At 42.0% G+C, this 14043-nt stretch overlaps 3 non-coding genes and 17 pseudogenes across 3 annotated transcripts; all 20 read right to left on the bottom strand.

Annotated features, from left to right (window-relative positions):
• Positions 1-7103: 7103 nt before the first annotated feature.
• On the bottom strand, positions 7104-7222 carry LOC136729585 (uncharacterized; annotated as a pseudogene).
• Positions 7223-7443: 221 nt separating this feature from the next.
• On the bottom strand, positions 7444-7562 carry LOC136729009 (uncharacterized; annotated as a pseudogene).
• Positions 7563-7771: 209 nt separating this feature from the next.
• LOC136728905 (5S ribosomal RNA) lies at positions 7772-7890 on the bottom strand. The gene has a single exon (XR_010808827.1). It is a non-coding gene; the product is annotated as a 5S ribosomal RNA (ribosomal RNA).
• A 216-nt stretch (positions 7891-8106) lies between these two features.
• Positions 8107-8225, bottom strand: LOC136729235 (uncharacterized; annotated as a pseudogene).
• A 205-nt stretch (positions 8226-8430) lies between these two features.
• On the bottom strand, positions 8431-8549 carry LOC136729512 (uncharacterized; annotated as a pseudogene).
• A 220-nt stretch (positions 8550-8769) lies between these two features.
• LOC136729307 (5S ribosomal RNA) lies at positions 8770-8888 on the bottom strand. The gene has a single exon (XR_010808916.1). It is a non-coding gene; the product is annotated as a 5S ribosomal RNA (ribosomal RNA).
• Positions 8889-9103: 215 nt separating this feature from the next.
• Positions 9104-9222, bottom strand: LOC136729750 (uncharacterized; annotated as a pseudogene).
• A 216-nt stretch (positions 9223-9438) lies between these two features.
• Positions 9439-9557, bottom strand: LOC136729082 (uncharacterized; annotated as a pseudogene).
• A 224-nt stretch (positions 9558-9781) lies between these two features.
• On the bottom strand, positions 9782-9900 carry LOC136728980 (uncharacterized; annotated as a pseudogene).
• A 216-nt stretch (positions 9901-10116) lies between these two features.
• Positions 10117-10235, bottom strand: LOC136728814 (uncharacterized; annotated as a pseudogene).
• A 220-nt stretch (positions 10236-10455) lies between these two features.
• Positions 10456-10574, bottom strand: LOC136729555 (uncharacterized; annotated as a pseudogene).
• Positions 10575-10790: 216 nt separating this feature from the next.
• On the bottom strand, positions 10791-10909 carry LOC136729441 (uncharacterized; annotated as a pseudogene).
• Positions 10910-11133: 224 nt separating this feature from the next.
• Positions 11134-11252, bottom strand: LOC136729035 (uncharacterized; annotated as a pseudogene).
• A 216-nt stretch (positions 11253-11468) lies between these two features.
• On the bottom strand, positions 11469-11587 carry LOC136728810 (uncharacterized; annotated as a pseudogene).
• A 221-nt stretch (positions 11588-11808) lies between these two features.
• On the bottom strand, positions 11809-11927 carry LOC136729110 (uncharacterized; annotated as a pseudogene).
• Positions 11928-12469: 542 nt separating this feature from the next.
• On the bottom strand, positions 12470-12588 carry LOC136729092 (uncharacterized; annotated as a pseudogene).
• Positions 12589-12813: 225 nt separating this feature from the next.
• LOC136729728 (uncharacterized) lies at positions 12814-12932 on the bottom strand (annotated as a pseudogene).
• Positions 12933-13149: 217 nt separating this feature from the next.
• On the bottom strand, positions 13150-13268 carry LOC136728804 (uncharacterized; annotated as a pseudogene).
• A 230-nt stretch (positions 13269-13498) lies between these two features.
• LOC136729545 (uncharacterized) lies at positions 13499-13617 on the bottom strand (annotated as a pseudogene).
• A 215-nt stretch (positions 13618-13832) lies between these two features.
• On the bottom strand, positions 13833-13951 carry LOC136728972 (5S ribosomal RNA). The gene has a single exon (XR_010808833.1). It is a non-coding gene; the product is annotated as a 5S ribosomal RNA (ribosomal RNA).
• Between the last annotated feature and the right edge of the window lie 92 nt (positions 13952-14043).

Below are 14043 nucleotides of genomic sequence, written 5' to 3'. Positions count from 1 at the left end.
GCGCTAATTAATTGTTCAATATCTGATACGCCGGTGATAATATAAAATAACGTGTTTATAGTTTATAGAAGTTTATAGTGTTTATGGTAAATGAAGAAAAGTCATTAAGTTATATACAAGTTCTATAAATGCAAACATTGAAAAGCATGTTTGTTGTTATTCCTATATAGGATTTAGTATTATTTGTGTTTTCTTGTTTTTTGCTATGTTTTCTCCCCTGTCGTTTATTGTTATTTTGCGGGCTTGCACGCCTTGGTTGTTGTGTACAAAACGATACATAGAAAATGGGAAAACGTGTTACTGTGTGGGAACAGCTCTAGTAAGACGGGCGACCCGCCACTTAAAGGTACACATGTAAGGTACATGTATGATAACTATGGAGTGAAGCGGTGCGTTTGACTGGACAATAGGTGACAGAAAATTAAGGTTTCCAGAAGATGGGACTTTTGATTCAGATAGACTTGAGCACCTAAAAACGGTTTTGCAAAATAGGAATACAAAGCATTAAGAAATGAGAAACCAAAGCTAGCTATCTTAAAACATTTGTTAGAGAAAAGAAAGAAAAGACAACAGGCATAATTCAATCTGAATGCCCCGAAGACAAATTAAAAATATATATATATGTTTTTCAGTATAAATGACAGTCCTCAAGATACTGAAGGAAAATTACTAGATAAGTAATAAATAAGGGTAGTTTGAGACACTGCAGGTCAATATAACATGCCAACCAAAACCATGGTATCTGAATTTACTATGGATATAAATTAATATGTGTCTCTTTGTATGTTTGTACGTTTTCAGTTTGCGCAAGGTAAATGTCCATATTTTGACTTTTTCATGTACTGTATAGTCCAGAATATGACTAAGAGAGTCATAAGTCACAAATAGTTACAGAATGATAGCTAAAAAACGCCAGTTAAATATGTTGTAATAACAGACCTACAAGAAAGTCAGCATTTAACTGTACACAGAATGCTATTGCAAACAGAAATAATAATACAAAATTAAGTTATTTAAATAGGTCTTACGAATACAGAAGTTAAAAGTAACATGTTAGAAATGGAATTAGAGCCAAATTTAGAAATAGGAATCCGAGGCAACCACAAACATTCGGTGAAGGTTTCTTACATATTGATAAATAGATAACCAGATACTCCAGGAAATTAACGATGTGCTCATTTGGAAGCTATGAGTTCCACAATGAAGAGTTTTTAAATCCCTAGAAATAGATCCCTAAATACAATGTGTAGGTAAGAAATTAACTATTGATCAGTTCAATCTGGATTCGGGAACAGTTCTTCTGAACCTGTACTGGTGTAGATTGGACTTCAATAGGAGGAAGTGACACAATAAAGACATGAGCCGCGCAGGAGGACAGTCTTAGTGCCCACGCAGGTTCTTAGTTGGGGAAATCATTGACTGGACACATTTTTTGAAAATGTGCTTTCCTGAAGTACCTGGACATCATTATTGAGATCAATGAAAAGGCTTATTTTCCAAAGATTAAATACATTCATTAACTACAATAATGTAGTGAAATGTATATAAATAGTAATAATACAAATCGATCAAATATAACTTGCATTTTCTTGTAAGAAATTAGGAATAGGAGAAAGAACAGCTGTTGGGATGCAGTGCGATGTTATCCAAAATTGAAAGCGGTTGAGAAAGGAGAGTTTGTTCTGTGTGAGACAAATGTACTGCCACGAGAGACTCTGATGGTGATTGACTGGAATATGAGGGAAAATAATGAAGTTACTACAGGTATAACTAAAGGTGTAACATAACTAATTTAATGAAACATAGTCATGGCAAGTTATAAAACTGTTTGGAAATAGTCCTTTCACAAACAGAAATACCCTATCAATTAGGAAGAGGGGGGCAGGGGGCAAGGGCCGTATGTGCTCCTCTGCTCCCCCTGTTCGCCTGAGCAGACAAGCAGCCTGAGATGAGAGAGAGAGAGAGAGAGAGAGAGAGAGAGAGAGAGAGAGAGAGAGAGAGAGAGAGAGAGAGAGAGAGAGAGAGAGAGAGAGAGAGAGAGAGAGAGAGAGAGAGAGAGAGAGAGAGAAGTCAGAGACAAGGCAGAGACTGTAAGTACGTGTAAGGGTTCATAACTTATTACAAACAGAGCAAGAGTGTAATGAATGGTAATTTACACTGCTTGTATTAATAATGATAATAATATTGATGTTGATACAGACGAATACATCACATACTAGATGACAACCGCATAAAACTAATAATAATGAAAATAGGAATAATAGGAGTATGGAAATAATTTCAAATTATGGTTTATTGGTAAAAAATGAATTGAGAAACAAAGATTAATAACTGCCATCATTTACCCAACTACTATTAACTATGGTGTTGAAGGAGCTGCTGTAATAGTTATTGTAATGTTCTCAGGTATTTAAGTTAGATAAAAGGACAAAGATAAGCACATTGTTTTGAAACTTTGACAACTCCACACAAAAAGAGTATCTACACTAGGAAGTAAAGCTGATTCAATAAACACAGGAGATATGATGCTGCTGACGACAGCTGAGTGCTGTACTGAAATAATTTGATAAATGAGATAAATTGGAATCAAGATTATTATTATTTTGAATTGTCCCTTTACTAGAAACCTTATAGATTGTGCGAATGTCAACTAATGTGATAGAGATGCCTTTTATAAGGACGATCTCTGATGTTGTGTGAACCACACATTGTGTCTTCAGACTGATTTATTCCACATGGCAGATATGCATATTATGAATCGTGTCCTGAAGGAACCGATGTCTGACCCATATGGAGAAGATGCTGGTGTTCTTGTTGAGACACAGTAGGCCGAGGGCGCGGCTTTAAAGACAGCCTCACAGCAACTTGAACAGACCAATGCTGAGGTCCACTACGCTGAAGTGATGCTTGACTCAGTGGAGAAATAAGTTAAAATACTATAATTAAAGGTTTTCCAGATTATAGGAATCTACAATATATTGTGAAACTGCTCAGATGACGTCCGCAGTAGCACATATTCTTCTATTGATAGTTTAATTTATAATGTACTATTAGTGGAGATGTCACATTATTCAAATGAATAGAATGACAGCCATGAAGTCAGAATCAGTCCATTGCCCTTCACTTAAGATTTGTACAATGTATAATGTTTATAAATCAAAACGCAACAAATATATGTACAATACAGTTTACAAACTGAATTTGTAAAAAAGAATGTTTTGCTGACTTTTGTATTCTCTTTGAAGCAACAAAATGTATGTGTTATGTATGTCGTAACTAGGGTTTGACTTTTATGACCTGGGGCTGGATGAAATTTAATTTGAGATGCACTGTAAAAGCTCCAGGAAATTGCAACTGGCCACTGCACCTTCCATAAGAGAGCTCAAACATTTGCTAATGCATTGGTTGCCTCACAGGCACTCTTTCCCTGGTTTGCCCATGTGGCGCATGGTGTTGGCCACACGGGCAAAGGGGGGATGTGTGCATCAGTCTTTTAAATTGGTTTGCCCCAGGTTTTATAGTAACAGCTTAGCAATATTGTAGAACTTGCCACATTTGTCAAGCTCATAATCCTGCAATATGCAAATAGATTGTGTTCAAAAGCTTAAATGTTGTGGATATGAATATATACTTGTAATAATATATAGGTGTTCTAAATGGGTTGAAGCCTATCCCGTAGGAAGGCTGAAGTAGTAAAAGTAGCAAAAATACAGTTAAGGGATGTTATATGTAGATTTCGCATTCCAGGGAAATTTCCAGTGATAGGAACACTCACTTCACTGGGACAATAGTGCAGGAACTATGCAAAGCCCTGCGAGGTAAACAACATTTTCACTGCCCCATCAGGCTCAGTCAGCTGGAGCAGTGGAGAAACAAAATGGGATATTAAAGAATAAGCTGTCTAATATATGCAAACAAACAGGACTCAAACGTCCAGATCCCCTTCCTATAGTCCTAATGACAATGAAATCGTCAGCAAATTGAGAAAAACAGGTCTTTCTCTGTGTGAGATTATTATGGGATGACTTATGAGACTCTCCATCACTCCTCCATTGTCTGTAAGGGAAATGGACATCCACTTGATGGATGATGCTCTGTTGTCTTTTTGTATGGGACTAACACGTGCTTTCGAAGCTGTCCATTCACAGATGAAAGCCGCCCAGACTGAACCATCCCAGCAGGTTTACCACCCCTTCCAGCAAGGTGACTGTGTATATCAAAGCACACAAGAGAAAGTCCTCCCAACAGCCCAGGTGGACAGGGCCCTACCAGGTGCTCCTGACCACCCACACAGCTGTGAAGTGCCTAGGAACGACGACATGGATCCACTCCTCACACTGCAAACTTGCCAATCAAGGCGAACAGCACAACCCTGGTGGAGAACAGAGGGATAAAGGAATTGTTCTTCCACATCAGATTTGACATTACTGTATGTATGCAGGCCCTTGTAATTGCTTTTCCAATACTGCCAACTGGTTATTGATGATTGATTTCACATTGTGGTACGAGTATCGAGTGAAATGAGTGCTATCCACCTCAACAACACAGCGATAACATGGAGCCGGCAGGTGATCCAGGTCACAATAGAGGTCAAGCAGTGGGAGGAGGAAGACGTGGTGGTCAAAGGTGTAGCGTAAGGTACACTTATAAAATTCAATTAAAGAAGTGAATTTATAGTATCACCTTATCACGAATCCTGGAATCTTGTAGAACTCAATTTCTGTAATAATTGGACGCAGACACCAATTCCAAAGATATAAATTGTCAAATTTATTCAAAAACAAAGACTAAATGTAGCACTACACTAATTATACAAAAGGGAAAAACTAATTAAAATTCAACTCTAGATCAACAAATCAAAGACAAATCACTTCCGTGACCAAATCAAAGACCATGGGATCGCATATGATAACACACAAATCATTAAACAAAAAAGGTTATAAACACATTGACTACAATACCGGTTAGTAAGACGAAGGTGAGTCTCTCATTAGTATTGTTAGTCAGACATTCAATAACTATGCAGGTTAGTATTTATGTCAGGTAACTTCTCGTTATATATATATCAGTCTCATTAACGTTTAGGTGGAGAGAAAGATCCTATCATTACTTGTTACCACAATTTCCCTTAACTGATTATTATTCAATGATTAAGGATAGGCAGGGCCACCTATAATCTGGTGTCTATTAACTTGTGTCAATTTCAGACTAAACAGTTAAACAGGAATGAGAAGATATTTCTCGGCGTTGACAGATTTTATTTCTAAAATTATCAACAAAACAGTTGAATGCAACACACATTTATATTTAAGAAAACTAAATGATATTACACATTCTAGAGTTATGAATCACAGATTAACATTTCTAATTGATTTCTCAAATGTCATGAATCACAAACTCCAAACTGTTAAACTTATGTGAACTTCGTCGCAGAGAGGCCTCTCTGGCTTCGGGCTCAGATAACAGCACACGGCACGAGGTCCGTGTGGTTTGGAACAAAGGCAGTCCGGTTCGGCTTTGTCCAAGAACTTCCACTCAGTCGATGCACCTGGAAGTTGGGGTTTCGCGAATGTAGAGTCTTTTCCAAACAGATTTTCCACTGGTTTGAAGGCTCCAAGGTTGTGCACAAAATCTTCTTTGTAAGCAGGGTTCCACCGTAGTTACTTGAAGACAAAGTCTTTGAGGAAAGCAGGGCCCTGTTTGTTCCAAGGGTCAAGTTTCTTAAGACTCAAATAGCTATTTAAGTGACTGACACTTTCGTATTCAGTCGACTTAGTCAATTGTCCAGCTGTAAAACTCCACTGATCAGGTGGGTCTGTGAAGTTATTTATTTAATAAAGTCCTTTAAAATAATTCTTCGCTCAATCTCCTTCTCATAGTTTAACTCTTCTGTTGCCGGCAAAGACTTGGTTGGTTTCTGATTCCGGTTCTGGCAACAGAGCTACAGGTTGAGCTGTGGCAGCGAGTTTCTGGTTCAGGTGAGAGAAAGAGAGAGAGAAAGACTGTCCACTGTTCCTTATAGTCTGTCAGATCAGTAGGTGATTGGTCCCTGAGTTCTTGAGATTGGATTTCGGTTTCAGCCCCCAGTGTCCTATTGGAGGGAGGCTTTATTTATGACTGATGTCAATCCATGCCATCTTTTGGAAATGCCGGTTGGCCTGGGTTCGTAGCTCTATGTCGGGATTTCGGCTCTCATCCACTTCAAAGAGTTTTTATCACCTACGGGCCCCTTTCTCCAGACATCTCATAGCAGAATTCCAAACTATTTGGCCTCTTCTCGGTGCCATCCTCCCCAAAACTGTCACTTTGATGCAAACCAGTTCCAAGCTGATGAGCTAAGGAAATCTGATAACTTTGGGGGGGGAGAGGTCTTCTTTAGATCAGTGCTTCAGCTCAGAGCCCAAATGCTCTTATCCAAATACACCCAACATAACGCTACATATGTATGTATGTATGTATATATGTGTAGAAGGAAAATTAGAAATTATTTTCTTACACCTGTTTTTCTCTCTTGTATACTTAAGAAAGATACGGTCAAGCTAGAAGGTCAGCCCAGAAGATAGTTTGATTTCTGTTTGTTATTTACGATGAGAACCATGGAGACATTGTCAAACGGTATGACCTACGTGCCTGTTCCCTAAAACCATGTGTTGACCTATGAACTCTGTTCTATAATGATATATGTTCTGCTTAGTTAGCCTTTAAGATAACATAGTAATGACTTTCTAACATGTATGGATGTATGTATGTATGTATATATATATATATATGTATATGTATGTATGTCCAATTGCTTTGACAATACAAATGAATTGAATTGAGAGGAAGAGATAGAGAGAGAGAGAGAGAGAGAGAGAGAGAGAAAGAGAGAGAGAGAGACAGACAGACAGACAGACAGCTCAGCGATGACATCACGAGCCTCTCTCAGCTGACTGCTATGACATCACAGAGCACGTACATTCCGTTGCTTCTCGTCTGTCAACCACTCAGTCACTGCTAGCCAGACTGTCCCTAAGACAAAGTGTACAATACTTCAATTATATCTCCTCCAGACAGATAAAGAGTATTAAGAGCTACGATGAAGTTACCCAGGAGACGTAAAAAGCTTGCATCACCTGGTATTTCCTGGAGGTCACCCATCCAAGTACTAACCAGGCCCTGGCCCGTTTAGTTTCCAAGGTCTGACGAGATCGGGCACGTTCAGGACGGTGTGGCCGCAAGCCGAGATGCCTGGCTGCATGATGTCTCTTAAAGGCTGGCGGGTATTGACGGAATTTCCAGCAAAAAATAAAAAATAAAAAAATAAAAAAATGGAGGGAAAAATAACAGTGCAGGAAAGGGTGTTGAAAGTAGCCGGGAACGTGTACAATTCTTCAATTATATCTCCTCCAGACAGAAAGAGAGTATTAAGAGCTACGATGAAGTTACCCAGGAGACGTAAAAAGCTTGCAGCACCTGGTATTTCTAGGAGATCTCCCATCCAAGTACTGACCAGGCCATGCCCCGTTTAGCTTCCGAGATCTGACGAGACGGGGTGCGTCCAGGACGGTGTAGCCGCAAGCCGAGAGGCCTGGCTGCATGATGTCTCTTAAAGGCTGACGGGTGTTGACGGAACTTCCAGCAAATAAAAAAAGAAAAATGGAGGGAAAAATATCAGTTCAGCAAAGGGTGTTGAAAGTAGCCGGGTAAGTGTACATTTCTTCAATTATATCTCCTCCAGACAGAAAGAGAGTATTAAGATCTACGATGATGTTACCCAGGAGACGTATAAAGCTTGCAGCACCTGGTATTTCCAGGAGGTCACCCATCCAAGTACTGACCAGGCCCTGCCCTGTTTAGCTTCCGAGATCTGATGAGATCGGTCGCGTTCAGGACGGCGTGGCCGCAAGCCGAGACGCCTGGCAGCATGATGTCTCTTAAAGGCGGGCGGGTTTTGACGGACCTTCCAGCAAAAAAAAAAAGAAAAAAGAAAAATGGAGGGAAAAATATCAGTGCAGCAAAGGGTGTTGAAAGTTGCCGGGTACGTGTACATTTCTTCAATTGTATCTTCTCCTGACAGAAAGAGAGTATTAAGCGCTACGATGAAGTTACCCAGGAGACGTAAAAAGTTTGCAGTACCTAGTTTTTCCAGGAGGTCACCAATCCAAATACTGACCAGGTCCTGCCACGTTTTGCTTCCTAGATCTGACAAGATCGGGCGCGTTCAGGACGGTGTGGCCGCAAGCCAAAAAGCCTGGCTGCATGATGTCTCTTAAAGGCTGGCGGGTATTGACGGAACTTCCAGCAAAAAAAAGAAAAATGGAGGGAAAAATACCAGTGCAGCAAATGGTGTTGAAAGTAGCCGGGTACGTGTACAAATCCTCAATTATAACACCTCCAGACAGAAAGAGAGTATTAAGAGCTACAATGAAGTTACTCAGGAGACTAAAAAGCTTGCAGCACCAGGTATTTCCAGGAGGTCTCACATTCAAGTACTGACCAGGTCCTGCCCCGTTTAGCTTCCGAGATCTGATGAGATCGGGCGCGTTCAGGACGGTGTGGCCGCAAACCTAGAGGCCTGGCTGCATGATGTCTCTAAAAGGCTGGCGGGTATTGACGGAACATCCAAGAAAAAAAAATAAAAAAAAAATAGAAAAATGGAGGGAAAAATATCAGTGCAGGAAAGGGTGTTGAATGTAGCCGGGTACGTGTACAATACTTCAATTATATCTCCTCCAGACAGAAAGAGAGTATTAAGAGCTACGATGAAGTTACCCAAGTGACGAAAAAAGCTTGCAGCACCTGGTATTTCCAGGAGGTCACCCATCCAAGTACTGACCAGGCCCTGCCCCATTCAGCTTCCGAGATCTGACGAGATCGGGTGCGTTCAGGACGGTGTGGCCGCAAGCCAAGAGGCCTGGATGTATGAAGTCTCTTAAAGGCTGGCGGGTAATGACGGAAGTTCCAGCAAAAAAAAAAGAAATAAGAAAAATGGAGGGAAAAATATCAGTGCAGCAAAGGGTGTTAAATGTAGCTGGGTACGTGTACAATACTTCAATTATATCTCCTCCAGACAGAAAGCGAGTATTAAGAGCTACGATGAAGTTACCCAAGTGATGTAAAAAGCTTGCAGCACCTGGTATCTCCAGGAGGTCTCCCATCTAAGTACTGACCAGGCCCTGCCCAGTTTAGCTTCCGAGATCTGACGAGATCGTGCGCATTCAGGACAGTGTGGCCACAAGCCGAGATGCCTGGCTGCATGATGTCTCTTAAAGGCTGGAGGATATTGACAGAACTTCCAGCAAAATAAAGAAGAAAAAAGAAAAATGGAGGGAAAAATATCAGTGCAGCAAAGGGAGTTGAAAGTAGCCGGGTACGTGTACAATTCTTCAATTATATCTCCTCCAGACAGAAAGAGAGTATTAAGAGCTATGATGAAGTTACCCAGGAGACGTAAGAAGCTTGCAGCACCTGGTATTTCCAGGAGGTCTCCCATCCAAGTACAGAATAGACACTGCCCCGTTTAGCTTCCGAGATCTGATGAGATTGGGCGCGTTCAGGACGGTGTGGCCGCAAACCAAGAGGCCTGGCTGCATGATGTCTCTTAAAGGCTGGCGGGTATTGACGGAACTGCCAGCAAAAAAATAAAATAAAAATAAAAATAAAAAGATGGATGGAAAAATATCAGTGCAGCAAAGGGTGTTGACAGTAGCTGGGTACGTGTACAATACTTCAATTATATCTCCTCCAGACAGAAAGAGAGTATTATGAGCTACGATGAAGTTCCCCAGGAGACGTAAAAAGCTTGCAGCACCTGGTATTTCCAGGAGGTCTCCCATCCAAGTACAGACCAGGCCCTGCCCCGTTTAGGTTCCGAGATCTGACGAAATCGGGCACGTTCAGGACAGTGTGGGTGCAAACAAAGAGGCCTGGCTGCATGATGTCTCTTAAAGGCTGGCGGGTATTGATGGAACTTCCAGCAAAAAAAATAAGAAAAAAGAAAAATGGAGAGAAACAAATCAGTGCAGCAAAGGGTTTTGAAAGTAGCCGGATACGTGTACAATTCTTCAATTATATCTCCTCCAGACAGAAAGAGAGTAAAAAGAGCTACGATGAAGTTTCCCAGGAGACGTAAAAATCTTGCAGCACCTGGTATTTCCAGGAGGTCACCCATCGAAGTACTGACCAGGCCCTGCCCCATTTAGCTTCCGAGATCTGACGAGATCGGGCGCGTTCATGACGGTGTGGCCGAAAGCCAAGAGGCCTGGCTGCATGATGTCTCTAAAAGGCTGGCGGGTATTGACGGAACATCCAAGAAAAAAAAATAAAAAAAAAATTGAAAAATGGAGGGAAAAATATCAGTGCAGGAAAGGGTGTTGAAAGTAGCCGGGTACGTGTACAATACTTCAATTATATCTCCTCCAGACAGAAAGAGAGTATTAAGAGCTACGATGAAGTTACCCAAGTGACGATAAAAGCTTGCAGCACCTGGTATTTCCAGGAGGTCACCCATCCAAGTACTGACCAGGCCCTGCCCCGTTCAGCCTCCGAGATCTGACAAGATCGGGCGCGTTCAGGACGGTGTGGCCGCAAGCCGAGAGGCCTGGCTGCATGATGTCTCTTAAAGGCTGGCGGGTATTGACGGAACTTCCAGCAAAAAAAAAAAGAAAAAAGAAAAATGGAGTGAAAAATATCAGTGCAGCAAAGGGTGTTAAAAGTAGCCGGGTACGTGTACAATACTTCAATTATATCTCATTCAGACAGAAAGAGAGTATTAAGAGCTACGATGAAGTTACCCAAGTGACGTAATAAGCTTGCAGCACCTGGTATTTCCAGGAGGTCTCCCATCCAAGTACTGATCAGGCACTGCCCCGTTTAGCTTCCGAGATCTAACGAGATCGGGCGCATTCAGGACGGTGTGGCCACAAGCCAAGACGCCTGGCTGCATGATGTCTCTTAAAGGTTGGCGTGTATTGACGGAACTTCCAGCAGAAAAATAAAATAAAAATAAAAATAAAAAAATGGATGGAAAACTATCAGTGCAGGAAAGGGTGTTGAAAGTAGCCGGGTACGTGTACAATTCTTCAATTATATCTCCTCCAGACAGATAGAGAGTATTAAGAGCTACGATGAAGTTACCCAGGAGACGTAAAAAGCTTGCAGCACCTGGTATTTCTAGGAGTTCTCACATTCAAGTACTGACCAGGCCCTGCCCCGTTTAGCTTCCGAGATCTGATGAGTTCGGGCGCGTTCAGGACAATGTGTCCGCATGCCAAGAGGCCTGGCTGCATGATGTCTCTTAAAGGCTGGAGGGTATTGACGGAACTTCCAGCAAAAAAAAAAAAAAAAAAGAAAAATGGAGGGAAAAATATCAGTGCAGCAAAGGCTGTTGAAAGTAGCAGGGTACGTGTACAATTCCTCAATTATAAAACCTCCAGACAGACAGAGAGTATTAAGAGCTACGATGAAGTTACCCAGGAGACATAAAAAGCTTGCAGCACCAGGTATTTCCAGGAGGTCCCACATCCAAGTACTGACCAGGCCCTGCCCCGTTTAGTTTCCGAGATCTGACGAGATCGGGCGCATTCAGTACGGTGTGGCCACAAGCCGAGAGTCCTGGCTGCATGATGTCTCTTAAAGACTGGCGGGTATTGACGGAACTTCCAGCAAAAAAAAAGAAAAAAATAAATAGAAAAATGGAGGGAAAAATATCAGTGCAGCAAAGGGTGTTGAATGTAGCCGGTTACGTGAACAATTCTTCAATTATATCTCCTCCAGACAGAAAGAGAGTGTTAAGAGCTACGATAAAGTTACCCAGGAGACGTAAAAAGCTTGCAGCACCAGGTATTTCCAGGAGGTCCCACATTCAAGTAATGACCAGGCCCTGCCCCGTTTAGCTTCCGAGATCTGACGAGATGGGGCGCGTTCAGGACGGTGTGGTTGCAAGCCAAGAGGCCTGGCTGCATGATGTCTCTTAAACGCTGGAGGGAATTGATGGAACTTCCAGCAAGAAAAAAAAAAAAAAAAATAGAAAAATGGAGAGAAAAATATCAGTGCAGCAAAGGGTGTTGAAAGTAGCAGGGTACGTGTACAATTCTTCAATTATATCTCCTGCAGACAGAAAGAGAGTATTAAGAGCTACGATGAAGTTACCCAGGAGACGTAAAAAGCTTGCAGCACCTGGTATTTCTAGGAGTTCTCCCATCCAAGTACTGACCAGGCCCTGCCCCGTTTAGTTTCCGTGATCTGACGAGATCGGGACTGTGTGGCCACAAGCCAAGAGGCCTGGCTGCATGATGTCTCTTAAAGGTTGGCGGGTATTGACGGAACTTCCAGCAAAAAAAAAAAAAAAAGAAAAATGGATGGAAAAATATCAGTGCAGCAATGGGTGTTGACAGTAGCTGGGTACGTGTACAATACTTCAATTATATCTCCTCCAGACAGATAGAGAGTATTAAGAGCTACGATAAAGTTACCCAGGAGACGTAAAAGCTTGCAGCAACAGGTATTTCCAGGAGGTCTCACATTCAAGTACTGACCAGGTCCTGCCCCGTTTAGCTTCCGAGATCTGACGAGATCGGGCGCGTTCAGGACGGTGTGGCCAAAAGCCAAGAGGCCTGGCTGCATGATGTCTCTTAAAGGTTGGCGGGTATTGACGGAACTTCCAGCAAAAAAAAAAAAAAAAAAAAAGAGAAAAGAAAAATGGATGGAAAAATATCAGTGCAGCAAAGGGTGTTGACAGTAGCTGGGTACGTGTACAATACTTCAATTATATCTCCTCCAGACAGATAGAGAGTATTAAGAGCTACGATAAAGTTACCCAGGAGACGTAAAAGCTTGCAGCACCAGGTATTTCCAGGAGGTCTCACATTCAAGTACTGACCAGGTCCTGCCCCGTTTAGCTTCCGAGATCTGACGAGATCGGGCACGTTCAGGACGGTGTGGCCGCAATCCGAGATGTCTGGCTGCATGATGTCTCTTAAAGGCTGGCGGGTATTGACGGAACATCCAAAAAAAAAAAAAAAAAAAAAAGAAAAATGGAGGGAAAAATATCAGTGCAGGAAAGGCTGTTGAAAGTAGCCGGGTACGTGTACAATTCTTCAATTATATCTCCTCCAGACAGAAAGAGAGAATTAAGAGCTACGATGAAGTTACCCAGGAGACGTAAAAAGTTTGCAGCACCTCGTATTTCCAGAAGGTCACCCATAAAAGTACTGACCAGGCCCTGCCCCGTTTAAATTCCGAGATCTGACGAGATCGGGCGCGTTCAGGACGGTGTGGCCGCAAGCCGAGAGGCCTGGCTGCATGATGTCTCTTAATGGCTGGCGGGTATTGACGGAACTTCCAGCAAAAAAAAAAAAAAAAAAAAAAAAAAGAAAAAGAAAAATGGAGGGAAAAATATCAGTGCAGTAATGGGTTTTGAAAGTAGCCGGGTACGTGTACAATTCTTCAATTATATCTCCTCCAGACAGAAAGATAGTATTAAGAGCTACGATGAAGTTACCCAGGAGACGTAAAAAGCTTGCAGCACCTGGCATTTCCAGGAGGTCACCCATCCAAGTACTGACCAGGCCCTGCCCCGTTTAAATTCCAAGATCTGATGAGATCGGGGGCGTTCAGGACAGTGTGGCTGCAAGCCAAGAGGCCTGGCTGCATGATGTCTCTTAAAGGCTGGCGGGTATTGACAGAACTGCCAGCAAAAAAAAAAGAAATAAGAAAAATGGAGTGAAAAATTTCAGTGCTGCAAAGGGAGTTGAAAGTAGCCGGGTACGTGTACAATTCTTCAATTATATCTCCTCCAGACAGAAAGAGAGTATTAAGAGCTATGATGAAGTTACCCAGGAGATGTAAGAAGCTTGCAGCACCTGGTATTTCCAGGAGGTCTCCCATCCAAGTACTGATCAGGCCCTGCCCCGTTTAGCTTCCGAGATCTGACGAGATCGGGTGCATTCAGGACGGTGTGGCCACAAGCCAAGACGCCTGGCTGCATGATGTCTCTTAAAGGTTGGCGGGTATTGACGGAACTTCCAGCAGAAAAATAAAATAAAAATAAAAATAAAAAGA

This window comes from Amia ocellicauda, unplaced genomic scaffold (assembly GCF_036373705.1).
Source record: "Amia ocellicauda isolate fAmiCal2 unplaced genomic scaffold, fAmiCal2.hap1 HAP1_SCAFFOLD_30, whole genome shotgun sequence".
Lineage (NCBI taxonomy): Eukaryota > Metazoa > Chordata > Actinopteri > Amiiformes > Amiidae > Amia > Amia ocellicauda.
The sequence above is the reverse complement of the archived record's forward strand: the minus strand, read 5'-3'. Positions and strand labels throughout refer to the sequence as shown.